Genomic DNA, 14866 nt, shown 5'->3' with positions numbered 1-14866 from the left:
TTGGGGCATCCATCTTCAGCCTACAGGCCCATAGTATCTGGCAGACTTTTCCATGAAGGAGGAAATTTGAAAGGCTGTTTCACCTATATTGGCAGTTTGTCAGTCACTTTCTTCTGTGTCCTGCAGAATGTCTGGCAGACTCTTTCATGAAGCAAGAACCCTGAAGTGCAAGCTCACCTTCTTTAGGCAAGTTCAGCAGCCATTTTTCTGTGGTTCCTGCCTGTCCAGTTCATACAGCATACCATCAATCAGTCCAGACAACAGCAGTTATTTGCCCAAATAGCTACCCTTGCCACATTGAAGTCAAATTCCATAACGAGTTTCTTAAATGTCCATCAACCCCTCTGAAGTAATTGATGCTGCCAAAAATAGACATGTCTCACTGTTGAGAAAAGTCTAAGTTCTTAAAACTTTTAAATGCCATATTCTGTAGGTCTTTGAAAGGTTTGAAGAATACCTATCTAACTGAAATATATCTCTATAAATCTAGAAAACTTAACTAACATGGCTACAAGTTTGACTATTACAGATAACTATATATTAATCTGTATTTCTTAACTATGCATTATATTTTATTATTATTATTATTATTATTATTATTATTATTATTATTATTATTTTGGTTTTTCGAGACAGGGTTTCTCTGTGGTTTTGGAGCCTGTCCTGGAACTAGCTCTTGTAGACCAGGCTGGTCTCGAACTCACAGAGATCCGCCTGCCTCCGCCTCCCGAGTGCTGGGATTAAAGGCGTGTGCCACCACTGCCCGGCTAACTCTTACATCTTAAATTAACCCATTGCTATTAATCCATGTATCACCACAAGACTGTGTCTTACCAGGAAGTTTCTAGGCATCTCTCTCCTTTGGCAGCTACATGGCATCTCTTTGACTCCACCTACTCTCTCTATATATCTCTTCCAGCCTGGCTATATTTTGCCTTGCCATAGGCCAAAGCAACTTTATTATTAACCAATAAGAGCAGCACATATACAGAAGAATATCCCACCTCCTTCTCTCTCTCTCTCTCTCTCTCTCTCTCTCTCTCTCTCTTACACACACACACACACACACACACTTGTGTATGCCTGAGTGTGTATGCACCATGTTTCTATAGTTATCCCAAGGTGAAAAGAAAGCCTCAGATCTCCTAGAACTCTAGTTACAGGAAATTGTGAGCCATTGTGTGGGTGTTGGGAATCAAGTTCAGACCTCTGCAACAGTAGTAAATACTTAACTGCTAAGCCATTTCCCCAGCTCTGGCAATTCTATATTCTACAGCCATGTCATCACATTTGGTAGTGTCTCACTTTCTGTCCACAGTCTGTGGCCCTTGATGAGGGCGAAAGCATGGGGAGGTTTGAAACTCAGTGTAAGTGTCCCAGGAAGCTGCCTTACTGGCTCTTCTGCTCATGTCAGAGGTTCATGAAGACTTGGGCAGGTCCAAGCAGTCTAGAGGAACCCCAAACAGGAAGGGGAGCTGAGTTCAAAGCAGAATTCCGTAGCTCATAGCAGTGGATAAAGAGGAATTTATGTCTCCTTCTGGCCCAGCCTGTACACAGACTTTCTACACAATCTGTTTCTCGTGCCTGCTGTTGGAAATCCCACAGCCAGCAGCCTTTAAGTTACCCATCCACTCAGGCGTGCCCTCTTATACTATAAATGCTGATGTAAAAGTATGCATACCCTCTCTCTTATGGTTGCTGGATTTGGTTCCTGTTCCCCATTTGTGCAGAGGGCTATGAACTGTTAGTCTATCCCTAAATAAATAACCCTTTATTAAACTCAATTCTGAGCTAGTGTGGAATTTCCTTTTAGTGTCTGTCTTCATCTGGCACCCCACGTGGATCTGAACTCCACACCAACTGGGTAGACCATCCTTAAAGGCCCAAGTGGTCCACAGCTTGCTTCCCTGCTGCCCGGCGGTGACTTGCACAGCTTCCAGTTTGTGCTCCCTGCTCCTGAGTTCTGGCTCCTTGCTCTGCATACAGAATTGATTTAATTACTTTTAATTTGTCAAGCAAAGCATATTTGTCAGTATTTAACCAGCACCAAGGTGGAAAACCAAAGCAGAGCTGGACTGTTTCTGGCACCACTGGTTGTGCCACCACCGGTCACGACTCTGCAACCATGACACCTGTTGAACAATAAAGATTTATACATCTAAAACAACTTACCAGACCTCATAACACAGGTAATTGTGGGTTTGATAGACCTGGGTACAGACGTGAGTATCATTACTCCAGAATTTTGGAATCCAAATTGGCCTCTTAAAGAGACAGTTGTTCACCGGGCAGTGGTGGCGCAAGCCTTTAATCTCAGCGCTCGGGAGGCAGAGGTAGGCGGATCTCTGTGAGTTCGAGGCCAGCCTGGCCTACAAGAGCTAGTTCCAGGACAGGCTCCAAAGCTACAGAGAAACCCTGTCTCGAAAAAAAAAAAAAAAAAAGAGTTGTTCAATTCCTTGGAAATGGAATCCTACCCAACTGAAACAAAGCACAAGATGGGTTGAATGCATAGGGCTAGGAGGACAGAGAGGAAGGCTGAGGTCATATGTGGCAGTGAGCTTATGGGGTCATGACCTGCTGCAGCAATGGAATACCCAGGTTAACATTTCTGCAGTCTCAGAAACTCATAATTCTGGGAAGGATATTATAAAGTACTATACACAAAGGTCACCAGCCATTCAAAAAGCAATTAGCAAACCTTTAGCAATTCCCATGGCCTTACCTTTAAAATGGTTAACAGAGAAAACAATATGGGTTAAACAGTGACCTTTATCAGAAGACAAACTGCAAGTTTTAGATCACCTGGTAGAGGAGCAACTAGTTGCTCACCATATTGAAGAATCAACCAGCCCTTGGAATTCTCCTGTATTTGTTGTTAAAAAGAAATCTGGAAAATGGAGAATGGTGGCAGATCTAAGAGCTGTCAACAAGGTTATTCAACCTATGGGCCCTCTACAGTCTGGAATTCCTCTGCCTTCTCTATTACCAAAAGGATGGCCTCTTACAGTTATTGATTTAAAAGATTGTTTCTTCACTATACCTTCACAAGAAAAGGACGGAGAAAAATTTACCTTCACAGTGCCTCCTTATAATAATTCTCAGCCTACAAGGAGTACCAGTGAACTGTCCTTTTACAGGAAATGTTCATAGCCCCACCCTATGCCAATACTTTGTAAGTCAGCCATTGGAAATAATGTGTAAAATATTTCCTAAATCTATAATTTACCATTACATGGATGACATTTTGCTATCTGAGTCAAACATAGATACTTTAGAAAGAATGTTTGAAGAAGTAAAGAAAGTTTTGCCAAAATGGGGATTACAAATTGCTCCTGAAAAAATACAGAGAGGGCTGGAGAGATGGCTTAGCGGTTAAGAGCGTTGCCTGCTCTTCCAAAGGTCCTGAGTTCAATTCCCAGCAACCACATGGTGGCTCACAGCCATCTGTAATGGGGTCTGGTGCCCTCTTCTGGCCTTCAGGCATACACACAGAAAGAATATTGCATACATAATAAATAAATAAATATTTAAAAAAATAAAAAAAAATAAAAAATACAGAGAGGAGATTCTATCATTTACCTAGGTTATAAAATACTTTTACAGAAAATTAAAAGACAAAAGGCATAAATTAGGAGAGACCAATTATAGAATCTTAATGACTTTCAAAGATTGTTAGAAGACATTTCCAGACTATGACCAGCTGCTGAGATAACACCTGATCTAATAGTTCATTTAAACAAAACCTTAGATGGTGACAAAGACTTAAATAGTCCCAGAGAATCAACAGCTGAAGTGGAAAAGGAATTGATATCATTGAAGAAAACTTACAGGAGGCACATGTGGATATGGTAAATCCAAATCTTTTGTTTTTCTTTTTTAAATTGATATTTATTGAGCTCTACATTTTTCTTTGCTCCCCTCCCTGGCTCTCCCCTTCCTCCTTAAGCCCTCCCTCAAGGTTCCCATGCTCCCAATTTACTCAGGAGATCTTGTCTTTTCCTACTTTCTGCTTGCCATGTAGATTAGATCTATATAAGTCTCTCTTAGTGTCCTCATTGTTGTCTAAGTTCTCTGGAATTGTGGTTTGTAGGCAGGCTTTCGTTGTTTTATGTTTAAAAATCACCTATGAGTGGGTACATGTAATAATTGTCTTTCTGTTTCTGGGTTACCTCACTCAAAATAATATTTTCTAGCTCCATCCATTTTCCTGCAAAATTCAAGCTGTCGTTATTTTTTTCCACTGTGTAGTGCTCCATTGTGTAAATGTACCACATTTTCCTTATCCATTCTTCAATCGAGGGGCATTTAGGTTGTTTCCAGGTTCTGGCTATGACAAACAAAGCTGCTCTAAACATAGTTGAACACATGTCTTTGTGGCATGATTGAGCATGTGAATCCAAATCTTAATTGCATTTTAGTTATATTGCCTTCCAGAATTTCCCCTACAGGAATTTTAATGCAAAGGGAAGATATTATCTTATAATGGATCTTTTTATCACATAAATCATTAAAAAAATTTAAAACGTATGCGGAAAAGTCTCTAAATTAATTATAAAAGGAAAACTGAGACTTCGACAACTAGCAGGTATAGACCCAGCAGAGATTATAGTGTCTTTTACTACTGATGAAATTAAAAAATTATGGGAAGACAATGAACCTTGGCAAAGAGCTTGTGCTTATTTTTTTTTTAGAAGAGATTAATAGCAATTATCCCAAAAGTGATAGAATTAACCTTATAAAAGGAACTACTTGTATCCTTCCCCACATTATATAGGATACACCAATAACTGGAACCTGTACATTCTATACTGATGCAAATAAAGCAGGAAAGACAGGTTACAAATCAGAAGATTTAAGTAAGGTGGAACAAAAACCTTATAATTCTGTCCAAATGGCAAAGTTATATGCTATTCTTATGGTACTAAGGGATTTTAAAGAAACTCTTAATATAGTTATTGATTCACAATATGCAGAAAGAGTTGTCTTGCATATTGAAACTGCTAAATTTATACCAGATGATACAGAATTAACTTCATTATTCATACAGATTCAAGATATAATCAGGAATAGGCTCCAATTCCATACAGGTCTGCTAGCACAAGGTAATGCAGAAATTGATCAATTATTGATTGGAAGTGTGTTGAAGGCTTCAGGGTGTCATAAGAAACATCATGTCAATATCAAAGATTTAAAGAAAGAGTTCTCTATTACATGGCAACAAGCTAAGGAGATTATAAAGAGATGTTCTACTTGATCTTTGTATAACAAAACACCACTACCTGCAGGGAGTAACCCAAAGGGTACTCAAAGGAATAAAATCTGGCAGATGGATGTGTTCCACTTTCCAGATTTTGGAAAATTAAAATATGCACACCACACCATTGGCACTTATTTAGATTTTCAATGGACAACTGCTTTGAGCTCAGGAAAGGCTGATTCAGTAATCATGCATTTATTAGAAGTTATGGCCATCATGGGTATACCTGAACAAATAATGGTTCAGAATATGTCTCTAACCAAATGAAACAGGTTTTTTGCTTATTGTGATATAAAGCATATTACAGGTATACCAAACAATCCTACATGTCAGGCAGTTATAGAAAGATCAAATTGAACTATAAAGGATATGTTAGACAAACAGAAAAGGATGGAAAATACCCCAGAAATAGATTACATGATGCTTTATTGACTTTGAATTTTCTTAACACTAATGAGAAAGAAATAACAGCAGCAGAGAGACATTAGATAATAGAAAAGTCTTCTGAATTAAATCAGCCAGTGTATTTTAAGGATGTGCTGATCTCACAATGGAAGCCAGGAGATGTGCTACGTTGGGGAAGGGGTATTGCTTTGTTTCAACAGGAGAAGAAAAGTTATGGATACCAACAAAATTAACAAAGATTCAGTTTGAAAAAGAGAAATCTCTTGAGAAAGAGAAATGATGGCCTATCCACAGAGGTGACAACCAATCAGGTGGTAATGAAACCTTATAAAGTTTGGGGCAGGGTTCTGTTCTTGTCTTTGCAGGAAAATACTCATCTTCAAAAAGTCAAGAGACCCTGGACATCTAAAAGCCTAAAGAGATAATTACCCAGATAGGCTCACCAAGCAAAGAAATTATGACTTATGAGGACAGACCATCTGAGGGTAAGAATCTCTAAACATAAACTAGAATAATAATCATGACTCACTTAAAAATGAAAACTGGCTTTTGAGTTGGACAATAGCTCTGTCCTCTCTGTCCTTCTCTAAATTCAAGCATGTTGTTAAAATAAAAATTCAGAGTCAAGAGCCACGGTATGGAACAGAAAGAAGAACTTAGAAAACTTTTTACTTTTCTTCATGCCTATATTTGTCTCTATCATACCTTTCATTGAATATAATCATGACTCACTTAAAAATGAAAACTGGCTTTTGAGTTGGACAATAGCTCTGTCCTCTCTGTCCTTCTCTAAATTCAAGCATGTTGTTAAAATAAAAATTCAGAGTCAAGAGCCACGGTATGGAACAGAAAGAAGAACTTAGAAAACTTTTTACTTTTCTTCATGCCTATATTTGTCTCTATCATACCTTTCATTGAATATACATCTGTATAGATAACATTTAAGTTTTCCACAATGAACAATGAATTTTCCTGCAGTAATCTTTGAAGTTTCCAGGAAGAATATGGGGCCCCACAACAATGAATCCACCTGGTTGATATGACGTCATGATGCTGATAGTGCTACTATAAGATCTGTTTTGGGTACCAGCTGCTCAAGATGGTTCCAACTTGGTTAGCTGAAATGCTGCACTTTTTTTTTTTTACAACATTCTGGCCAGAATTCCAAATAGGAACCTCAGAAAAACCCTACTGAATACTCAGAGACTATTTGCAATTATACCAGACAGTAATATTGAAATTTAACCATCATTTTACTTTCACAGGACCCCATAGAAAGAACATCACCCCCACGACAGCTGGAAGTAATTCTAGAAGACAAAGTTTGTCCTCAGGGTTAGGGACATCAATTAGGGGTTGATTATGATTGATATAGAGTTGGGGGTTAGGGAGGAATTATATAAGCTCAGGGATCTCTTCGAAAAAAAGGGGGAAATTGGATGGGATAATAGATTAGTGTGAACTTACACACACTAATAATAATAGTGAGTAATAGAGTGAATACTTGTGAGCTATTATTTATAGGCAATTTACATTGGTGTAGATTTTTGTATATTGATACAAACTTAAATTATATTGAATATGTTCCTATTTTTGTCTACAATATTTGTATACCTAGGCAAAGTTATTTTATCATATTGTATGCATGCATGCTTCTACCTCCACTTAAGACTTTTTGTATATTGATACAATTTTAGGATATATTTATCATATTGCAATATGCATTTCTATCTTCGATCAAGATACTTACACATTGTTTATATTTTGAGGTCATTGTCCTCATTTGTTGCATAGTTGTTTAAAGATTGTTTAATGTTCTAAATGAAGTCTTAGTCTTTAAGTTATATAGTTATTAAGAATTATAAGTTACTAGTCATCCATCAATGTCATTCAGTGGTGCAGGCCCTGCATGTGCCTAGTCTCTTTCTGACAGATGCATCCAAGATGATCCTGGCAGAATTTAGAGTCACCTCTCTCTGTGGATGTTAGGAAGCCACTGCTCCTGGCCTTACCTGGTACAGCCTGTGTGACTTTGTTTTGACCCAGCATCCCCTTCTTTCTGGACACTAACTCCCAAGAAGGTGAACTGAGAGGAAGTACAGAACTAGGATCCTATCTACCTCATAATCAGATTGATTCTATTAAACCTCAGCTGTGTATCTACTGAAGTCCCTGGATTTCTGTAATGTGGGATGTCCTTCTGTATATGTGTTGCTTTTATTGATTGGTGGATAAAGCTCTTTTGGCCAGTGGCTTAGCAGAGTAAAGCCAGGTAGAAAATCCAAACAGATATATGTAGAGAGTAGGTGGAGTCAAGGAGATGCCATGTAGCCCCATGGAGAAAGCCAAAGGAGAAAGATGCCAGAACATTACAGTTAAGCCACAGCTTTAGGGCAATACATAGATTGATAGAAATGGGTTAATTTTAGATGTAAGCACTGTCTAGTAATATGAAAAAAAAAATATTTGAAAGCTGGGTATGGTAACACATACCTTTACTCCCAGCACTGGGGAGGCAGAGACAAGCAGATCTACAAAGAGGTTACATGGTAAGACCCTGACTCAAAAAACAAAACAGGTTGGAGAGATGGCTCAGAGGTTAAGAGCACTGGCTGCTTTTCCAGAGGTTCCCGGAAAACACATGGTGGCTCACAACCGTCTGTAATGAGATCTGGTGCCTTCTCCTGGTGTGCAGGCATACATGCAGGCAAAACACTGTATACATATTTTTTTTGTGTGGTTTTTTGAGACAGGGTTTTTCTGTAGCTTTGGAGCCTTTCCTGGAACTAGATCTTGTAGACCAGGTTGGCCTCGAATTCACAGAGATCTGCCTGCCTCTGCCTCCCAAGTGCTGGAATTAAAGGCGTTTGCCATCACTGCCCAACATAATGAATAAATATTTAAAAACAAAATAACAAAACAAAGCCAGGCAGTGGTGGTGCACGCCTTTTACCCCAGCACTCAGAAAGCAGAGGCGGTGGATCTCTGAGATTTCGAGGCCAGCCTGGTCTACAGAGCAAATATATATATTTATCTTCAGGGTTTAGTGTATGCACTATACCACAGCACACCTGTGGAAATCAGAGACCAACATGAGGTTCTCTCGTTCCACTATGTGTCGTTCTGGGGGTGGAATCTGGGTTGTCTGACTGAGCCATGTCGCTTGTTTTCCAGCAAGCTTTTAATACCTGTCTTAATTTATTCAGCTAATGACAGGATTCAATAAGAGGGCCACTTCCTTTGGGAACTGTAGTGCCAGCAATCCAGAACCCCAGGGCTGTATCCAGACAGCTCATGGGCAGGACAGCACCCAGTGATCCAAAACCCCAGAGCTGTATCCAGACAGTCAGCCCAAGGGCAGGACAGGACCCAGTGATCCAGAATCCCAGGACTGTATCCAGACAGTCAGCACATGAGCAGGACAGGACCCAGTGATCCAGAACCCCAGGGTTGAATCCAGACAGTCAGCCCATGAGCAGGACAGGACCCAGTGATCCAGAACTCCAGGGCTGAATCCAGACAGTCAGCCCATGAGCAGGACAGGACCCAGTGATCCAGAACCCCAAGGTTGAATCCAGATAGTCAGCCCTTGAGCAGGACCAGCTAGTCAGTCCATGGGCAGGATAGGACCCAGTGATCCAGAACCCTAGGACTGAATCCAGACAGTCAGCCCATGGGCAGGATAGGGCCTGGGCTCCAAACTGAACTCTTTGGAATGCACTGCTCTAGTTTGAAATCCTGGATATGTTAGACAGTCGTCTGTTGACTCCAAGAGAAAGGAACCGTGAGGGAGAGTGAATGATTGAACCCTTCAGTGTTATTTGCATCTTTGTTTACATCTCAGTGACTCCTCCCCCACCCCAGGTCCTGTAGGGAGCAGCCTGCTCCAGGAGTAGAAGCCCAGACACAGGTGTGACTTGCAATCCATGCTTGAGGTCTTGGGTTTATTCTCAGCACTGTAAAACATAAATGAATGAATGATAGTTTTGGGATAGTTTTATTTGTCTGTTGATTATGTATGAGCACACATTGGAAGAAGTGTGGCGATCAGAAGACAACTTGTGGGAGTGGGTTCTCACCTTCCACTCTGTGAGTCCTGGAACATCAGGGTTGGCAAAAAGCACCATTAGTTGAGCTATCTTGTCAATGTTGTGGATTTTTTTGTTTGTTTGTTTGTTTGTCTTGACTGGCCTGGAACTCACTACATTTCCCACAGATCAGTCTGACGGAGACTATTCTCTGACTCTAGTCACCACTACACTGGCCTTATTGTTTTATCGAGGCAGAAGTTATATACCCAGGGCTGCCCTTGTTCTTGGCATCATCTAGCTTCAGCCTCCTGAGCGATGAGATGGTAGGTACAAGCCACTATACCTAGCTTTTCCTTATTTTTGAACCTAATGTTTTCCTCTGTCCTATCATTCAGTTCTGGTACCAATTCACTCTTGTCTGCATGTTTTGTTTGTTTGTTTTGTTTTGTTTAGTGTTTTTTTTTTGGGGGGGGGCCTTTTTGTTTGTCACAGTTTCTCAGACTTGGGATTTGTTATTTCTTTCCCCCGTGTTTGTCGGTGGTAGCCCGTGCTGTCCTTGAACACTGCACCTCCCAAATACTTCACTTAAAAGTACACACGTCAGCTGGGCAGTGGTGGCGCACGCCTTTAATCCCAGCACTCGGGAGGCAGAGGCAGGCAGATCTCTGGGTTCGAAGCCAGCCTGGTCTACAAGAGCTAGTTCTAGGACAGGCTCCAAAGCTACAGAGAAACTTTGCCTCGAAAAACAAAAACAAAACCCAAGGGAAACACACACACACAAGCACACAGGATATTCCTGGCTGACTTGGTTTGGATGACCTTGACAGTTCTGAAGAGGGCTGGATTTGTCTGAAATTCTTTTTATAGCTGGACAAAACTCCTGGGTTTGGGGAGGGCGATTTTTCTTTTCTTTGTTCTCTTTCTTTCTTTCTTTCTTTCTTCCTTCCTTCCTTCCTTCCTTCCTTCCTTCCTTTTTTTTTGGGGGGGGGGAGGAGGGGGTGAAGTTGTCTTGGAACTAGCTCTGTAGACCAGGCTGTCTTTGAACTCAGGGACCCACCTGCCTCTGCCTCCTGAGTGCTGGGATTAAAGGCATGTACCACTGCAGCCTGGCAAGGAAGGAAGATTCTAACACAGATCAAGTGCTTTGATTAAATGAGTCAAGTTATTTACACAGTTGTTAACACCCCCCCCCCCCCCCCCCCCCCCCCCCCGCCCGTAACCTAGGCTGATCTGGAACTCACTTTCTTTCCTTTGCCTACACGCCCCTGCTCCGCCCACCACAGATGGTCACATGCCCATCAGGCTATTGGCTGATAGAGCACTGGACCCCGGCCAGATCTCTAAAAGGCCAGCCCTGTAAATTCTGTCCCAAATAGACTTCAAGGCTTGGCAGTTGTGGCACAGACCTTCAATCCCAGCACTGGAAAGGCAGAGACAGGCCTGATCTGAGTTTGAGGTCTAGTCTACACCCAGACAGCCAAAGTTACATAGAGAAACCCTGTCTTGAAAAACCAACCAACAAACACACCTACCAACCAACAACAATAACAACAAAAAAACCCTAATAGGCTTCAAACATCTAATGTGGCAAGTTTCAGCAGACAGAAATCAGGTCTAACTGGGTGAGGTAGAATACACAGGTAATCAAAATCGTCCTCTGGCTATATTCAAAGCCTGTCTTTCTCCAAAAGGGAAGGAATGACGGACCAAGCTGTCTGTGACTCTTCTGTCGTCTCCAGGATATTTTATCATGGTCTGGGATGGTCCAGGTGGGGCTCACAATGGTGTTTCACAGAGTCAGGAGCTGATAACAGGGTAATTGGGGCTCTGCTGTGATCCTGCTAAAACCTCCTGAGAGTTGAGCACAGGCTCAAACTCCTGGACCCTATAGGGGTATGTGGCTGTGGAGAGAAGTCGGAACTTTATAAGAGATGACTTTGGGGATGTGACAGTGACGACGGTCCTCTGTCAAGCCCTTCTGTTCTGACTCTAGCAGGCAGGACATAGGCTGGTGAATGGACAGTGCTGGAGAACTGGAGGCTTCTGAAGCGGCCGACTGTAGTGGGGCCAGATGAGAAACATTCTCTCCGGCACGTGTTCTTAAACCCTGTAGCTTTGGAGCCTTTCCTGGAACTCCCTTTGTAGACCAGGCTGGCCTCGAACTTACAGAGATCCGCCTGCCTCTGCCTCCCGAGTGCTGGGATTAAAGGCGTGCGCCACCACCGCCCGGCTCCGGCACGTGTTCTTTACCACCACTGGTGGGCGTACAGGAAGAACAGTCATGGCCCAGCCCAGGGGATTTTTTTCCAGCAGCTCATATAGGTTTATGTGGTGCTGGGACTTGAATCAAGGACTTTAATTCATAGTAGGTAAGCATTTTACCAGCCGAGCTACGTTCCCTGCACAATAAACTGGGGTAGGTTGGGAGTGGGTAGGACTAGCGGCCCTCAGTCACTGTTCTCCTAATTTGCATTGACAAAATCAGACTAGTCTGTGTTACCTGGGCTCTGTCTGTAGTAGCTAAATGCAGGTTTAAATGCAGAGGCACTATAGATTTAGGACAGCGTAATGTTCTATTTAGGTTCATTCTAGACTGGCCAAATAGTCAACTCACAGGACCACCCTGGACCTTGGTAGTCGTCTAATAGAGAGTTGGTGTGGTAAGCCTTACCCCTATGGTGACAACCAGGGGGAACAGTGTGCTATGAAAGGAACCGCTGGGACAAGTCACACCTGTATACCTGACTTCCTGTAACCAGGAAACGCTGCTCTTCCTGGGCCCTGCTGCCCCCTACTGGTCCAGGTTCAGCTCTGAGACTCCCTGTCCAGAGCCCAAGCTCCCAGCTCTGACTGGCCCAACACTGCCTTTGATAGTGTTCTGGGTCCCCCTGAACCTTGGTTTCCTCATCTGGAAAGAACTGTGGGTACCAATTTAGGCAGGAAGGCAAAATGTCTCCGAGGTTGCCCAGCCAGACACATCTAAAGTCACTCTTCTCGCCCTGTTGCAGATAAAAGGAAAGAGGTATTTTATTCATCAGCTGTGCTGTGGACTACAGAGCAAACATCACGTCACAGGCCAATCCCCTGCCCGTTGTGATCTTGTCCACAAAGCTCTCCTGCAGGACTGAGGACAGGACTTGGAGGACAAGGGACACATGTTGCTGTCTGTACTGACAGTCCTGCCACAGTCAATGTTCAGTAGCCATCAGTGCCTACAGCTGGAAGGAAGGCTTATGTTCTCATGTCCTCTCTTCCCGGAGGCTCCAGGAGGGTCGGAGTGCCCGCTCTCCTAGGTTGAGATGAGGGAACCAGCCCTGAACATATTCATATATTTGCATGCTATGATTTCCGGTTTACAGAGCCAGCAGCAGCCTTGCACAATAAATAATTACATTTATACATTTATTTTTATATTTCATAACTAGTTAGCAATATATTCCAAGTGAATAAGTGAACATTAGCATAAACTTAGATTATTTTGTTTTGTTTTGTTTTGGTTTTGGTTTTCTGAGACAGGGTTTCTCTGTGTAGCTTTGGAGCCTGTTTCTGGAACTCACTCTGTAGACCAAGCTGACCTCAAACTCACATAGGTCTACCAGCCTCTGCCTCCCAAGTGCTGGGATTAAAAGCGTGCACCGCCACCTCCCAGCTAATTTAGATATTTTTAATTGTATGGGTGATTTGCCTGCATTCAAGTCTGTGCACCTCATGTATGTCTGGTGCTCCCTAAGTCCATAAGAGGGTGTTTGATACTCTGGAACTGGAGTTACAGATGGCTGTGAGCCTCCAGTGGATGCTAGGAATTGATCCTGGGTTCTTTGGAAGAGCAACCAGTGTTCTGAACTGCTGCCCACTGCCTCCGTCCCACATTAACTTTTTTTTGAGATGGGGTGTCTCTGTGAGTCAGGCTGATATTGAACTCCAGATTCTCCTGACTCAGCCTACCAAGTGCTGGGCATTATGGGTATATGTAGTCATGCTGTATTAACTCTTAATTCAATGAACCTTAAAAGAAAAAAAAAAAACCACCAGGTGGTGGTGGCGCACACCTTTAATCCCAGCACTTGGGAGGCAGAAGCAGGCAGGTGTATGTGAGTTCAAGGCTAGCCTGGTCTACGGAGACAGGCTCCAAAGCTACACAGAGAAACCCTGTCTTGAACCACCCCCACCCAAAAAAAGAAGCTGGTGGAGGTAGTAAACACCTTTAATCCCAGCACTCAGGAGGTAGAGACAGGTACCCTGCTAAAAGGTACTGTTCTAGCCTACAATTAGAAATAACGGAACTGATAATTAAGAGATATACACAAGGAAACTGAGAGAACCCGTGACTGCACATCAAGACCTAGGGGCAAGCATGGCTGCAAACATCTGTAATCCCGGTGCCCAGGAGGCTGGAGCAGGAGGAGCTTTGCCATTCAGGACCAGCCTGAGCTACACGTCACATAGTGAGACTGTATCTCTAAAAGGTAGAGGGGCTAGAGAGATGAGTCAGCGGGTAAGCGTTTTCTGGGCAATGTCTCTCACACACCTGTCACTCCAGCTCCAGGAGGAGCTGAGAAAAAATGCAAGTCCCAGATTTAGGGAGAGGTGTTTCCTGAATGGAAGAGATGGGGAGTCATAGAGAAACCCTAATGTCCTCTTCTGGCCTCAGGCACGCACCCCCAACACTTGGGCACATACATAAGTAAATAAGTACATCTTTAAAAACATAGAAAAGCCCCAACAACAACAAAAGCACAAGATAACACAACAAGATTACACAGCTGGTCAGCTGTACATCTAGGCTTTTTAAAAAATTTTGTGTTTGTGTGTATGTGGTTGCTTCAATGCTCATATATCGATCAGAGGACAACTTGAGTCTATTCCTCCATGTGGGTTCTGGAGATCTGGGATTCTGGGGTCATCAGCCTTAGTGGTTAGTGTCTTTACCATCTTTCTGGTCCTTCCTTTTCCTTTGAGACTGGGTGTCACTATGTAGCTCCAGTTAGCCTCCGGTTTGCTACATAGATAAGCAGACTAGGCGGGATTTGAACTTGCAGCTGTGTTCCTGCTCCTGGCTCTCAGGTACTAAGATTATATAAGATTATAGCCCTCTGTTACCATGCTTTGCTCCAGAGCCAGGATTTGAAGCTAGGAAAATCCCTTTCTTTTACCTATCTAATCTATTCCTCAG

The sequence above is a fragment of the Chionomys nivalis genome, chromosome 8 (assembly GCF_950005125.1).
Source record: "Chionomys nivalis chromosome 8, mChiNiv1.1, whole genome shotgun sequence".
NCBI lineage: Eukaryota > Metazoa > Chordata > Mammalia > Rodentia > Cricetidae > Chionomys > Chionomys nivalis.
This window is presented reverse-complemented; position numbering follows the sequence as displayed.